This window comes from Silene latifolia, chromosome 8, assembly GCF_048544455.1.
Source record: "Silene latifolia isolate original U9 population chromosome 8, ASM4854445v1, whole genome shotgun sequence".
Lineage (NCBI taxonomy): Eukaryota > Viridiplantae > Streptophyta > Magnoliopsida > Caryophyllales > Caryophyllaceae > Silene > Silene latifolia.
In genome coordinates, this window is record NC_133533.1 from 59876852 (window position 1) to 59880796 (window position 3945).

Genomic DNA, 3945 nt, shown 5'->3' on the forward strand with positions numbered 1-3945 from the left:
TGAAATTTTTAAGGGTGTAAAAAACCTATTTTATTTATTGTACCTTTATTTTGTATTATTAATGTAAGGTTTATATCAAAAGCACGTTCAAAGTCGTCTTTAAAAACCACCTTTCAAAACTGTATTTACAAAACAGCAGAGATCTGACGTCAAGAAGAAACGTCGCAGCAGTTGCGCCTCTTCGAAGAGTCACAGTACATGTTGCGCCTCTTCCTGGGGTTGCCGCTGCTCCTGCTCTTCTTCTTCTTCCTCGATCTTCTACAACTTTCTGTTTTTCTTATTTTCTTTCGTTTTCTTTCGTTCATATCAGTATATAATTATGTCTAATTAATTCTTTTCCAATTATAGCGCTTAATTCGACTTAAATCCCTTATAACTCGATATTTGCGGGTTTTCGTCATCTATTTCAAACCCGGATTTTAGAGGTTCGATTCATCGATTCTCTGGAATCCGTCTTTTGTACATATTTTGTTTAATTACAGTTTTTTTATCCAATTTCGTTTTCAAGTTCAAAGCTTGTTCCTTTATTAAATCCGACACGAGTTCGTCTTAACCATGTAAATCGTTGTATTTTCTCACTTCTAATCCGTTTTATGACAGTATTAGCATGCATGTAACCTGCTAAACCACTTCTGCTTGAGCCGTATATCAATAACCGGCCTTAAATTCATCAACGAACATTAACAATCCGCGGTTCTAACTTCACAGACAGAGCCCAACTGGAGAACAGACGCAAGGAATGCTGCGCCTCTTCCAGAGGACGCAGCAGATGCTGCCCCTGTTCTGGGTTATATTTTGTCTCTGAATTCTTTCTCGCTTTGATGCAACTCCTAATTATGTATTAAATAAACTATTATTCGTATTATCACCTCTAATCAGATAGATTTTTAATTCTATTTTTATTTTTTTTTATTTCCTTCTTCAAATTCCGTTTTAAGCGTGCTTTTGACGTAGATCAAATAATCATTGTAATACTTGTAATTATAATTATTGTAATTTATTATAGTTCGTTGCCTTATGTATGGTTTATTTACTTGGCTTTCACATGTAATTTAATCTAACCCCCAACTTCGACCTCCATTGAATGCTAAATTACGTGTTAACCGACTTAGTTTAATTCACATGCTAGGATTAATCTACTGTTTGTTGCATTGCATGCATTACATTGACAACATATTCAATATGAACGATTTCCCTAATCATTAGTAGAGGCCGATATCGAGGCGGGCGGGATTAGGTGTTCGATTAAAGAGCTTCCTAATACGTACCCTCACCCCTTACTCCAGATCTCTGTGAACATCCGTGTTCATTGGCATCCACGAGAGTCATTCTAGACATAGAATGCTAAGGGTAACGAGTTCTTAGTGTTCATGTCACTACTTTGTGTCTTGACATGGCACGAGGTATTCAAACGGTTCCAATTTCCCATAAAAATTAGTGGCGACTCCACCAATGCAGGCTCATTCAAAGCCCCCTTCTGCGCGCGCCACGGGTGGCCCATGTCCACAGTTTGGCGACTCCCCTGGGGATGATACACTTACGTGTTACCCAGGGTGAAACTTGAACGAGGTTAGGGAATATTTTATACGAGACAGTTGTCGGTTTTCATTACTCGACCTTCTTAGGTCGGTTATTCGGCCTTCCTAGGCTTAACCCAACCCATTCGACCAATCGTCCCGTCTAGACGGTCCAAATTCTTATCTGGGCCTAAGAATATATAGCGATTGACGTCAACCATGCCGTGGTACATACTCATGTTTGTATCAAGGGCTTTCACTACTCGAGGAAATGGACTAGGAACCGACCTTACTCAGGTTTGGCACGGACCTCTCCACAGACCAGGGTTTGATTGCTTGGTATAACAACCCACCTTTTAAGCCAAAACCCTTTAAATACACTCAGCATACCGTTATAATGCCCATATATATGTTTGTACCATATACGTGATCACCATTTTGTAAACAAAATTATGACGAAATTTTGTAAAATAAAATCCTTTTCAAAATGAAAATATTTTCAAAAACGGCCTAAACTAGCGCAAATAAGCCGAAACTCTATCCAAATATCTATTCAAAATTCGGGCCTCAAACCCATTTTAAACCTCACTTCGAGTCAGCACTCCTACAACTACACAACAGTTCCCTAGGACAAACATTTTAAAATTTGTCATTTTCAAACCTCACTTGACACAGTGGCACATGCCCACTTCACGAGTCTAGAGTCTTTTTAAGTAAGTGTGCTAAAATGGTCAATCGTGTTTTGATTCGTCGATCTCTTATCCCCATTTCCAAAATGGTCGGAACAAGTTACAGAAGCGTTAATGGTTGATCCGAACAACCCGGAAATGGTAATGATCAAATCCTAGATGCACTCATTCGTCTCCAAACAAGCCAAGACCAAGCATATGCTCGCCTCAACACCATCTAAGGTCGTATCGTCGCTGTAGAAGCTAGACTTCCTCCTGCAGAAGATACCATTCCTGACATGGTCATACATGATAACCTTCCACCCTTTGTTGGACAACCAGAAGTCAATCTTCCACCAGGTCCTACTGAAACTGAAAAGCGACTCCAATATTTGGAGGAGCAACTAATGTACCTCAAGGGGGATGACATCTACAGGGAGAACAATCGCAAGTATCAGGTAGTAAATGCTCAACTACCAATTAACTTCAACATGACTGACATCCCAAAGTTTAAGGGGCATGAAAACCCGTTGAACCATATTCGTGCCTTCAAAGATTATATGTCTATAAAAGGCATCAAGCCAGACATGTTTCTAAGGATATTTACTACATATCTCGATACAATCCCTAAATAATGGTTCTACTCTTTGGAACACAAGAAAATTGCTACCTGGGATGATGCTGCAATTGAGTTCACCAAACAGTATGCAGATTGACAGGGCAGTCGTATACCTATCAAAAATAACCAACTGGCTCTAACTAATATAGCTAGGGATGTCTGGTCGATCTCCACAGGGAGATGGAAAAATGTCAGCTTTGTCTAAGTTCGTCACGGTAACCAAATTGGGGAGTTTTAATTGATTGATTGTTCTAAACTAATGGGAATAAGAAAGAGAATAAGGCATAGAAAGGGATTAAGCAGATAAGGAAAGCAGCTAAGACAGACGGTTCACCATGATCATTCAGTCAAGTAATCTAGGTTTCAGGTTAGTGCAAGTATAGTCTAGGGAGCAGTGAATATCTCCTTTCGGTCTCAATTTGCCCTAAAGCACAAATAGCTTAGCTTTCGCCCTCACTATAGTGCCCTATTGTTCGCTACGAGTCTCACCCTTTCCAACCTTTCGGTCCAGGTCAAGGTTTACTATGATTTAAATGCCTAATTGCGTCGACTCAATTAGACAGATACAGATAAATGCAGCAATTAACAACAAAGACTACACCAGCATTAACCTAATATGGCAACTACCATCCCTTCATAATCATGGATCCCCTAGTCTTAGCAGGGGAAATTAGCTATGCATCAATATTGAATTAACAACAATAACATATAGATAATTGAAATTAAACATACTGACAAACTAATAAAGATCGAATATGGCAAAGATGATAGCAACAAAGGAAAGAAAGAAATAAAGCAACGATTAAGATTAAGGAATTAAGAAGGAATAATAATACTGATCACAAATCTGAATTCGAGTAGCAAAAGGGTAGAAAGAGAGCAAAATCCAAGAAACAATAGGAAATGATAGAGTAAAAGTGAATGAGGAGAGAGTTACGCAGTCTACTGTATTAAGTAGTATACGAAAGTCCTCCTCTAAACCTAATCCATAACTAAATTACAAAAGCCCATACGAACATAGGCGGAAAAAAGTCTATAACAGGCCAAACCAATCGATCGAGTGGAAATAAACCACTCGATCGAGCAACTAAGCGTCAAACCCCTCGATCGAGTGGAAATAAACCACTCGATCGAGTAACTC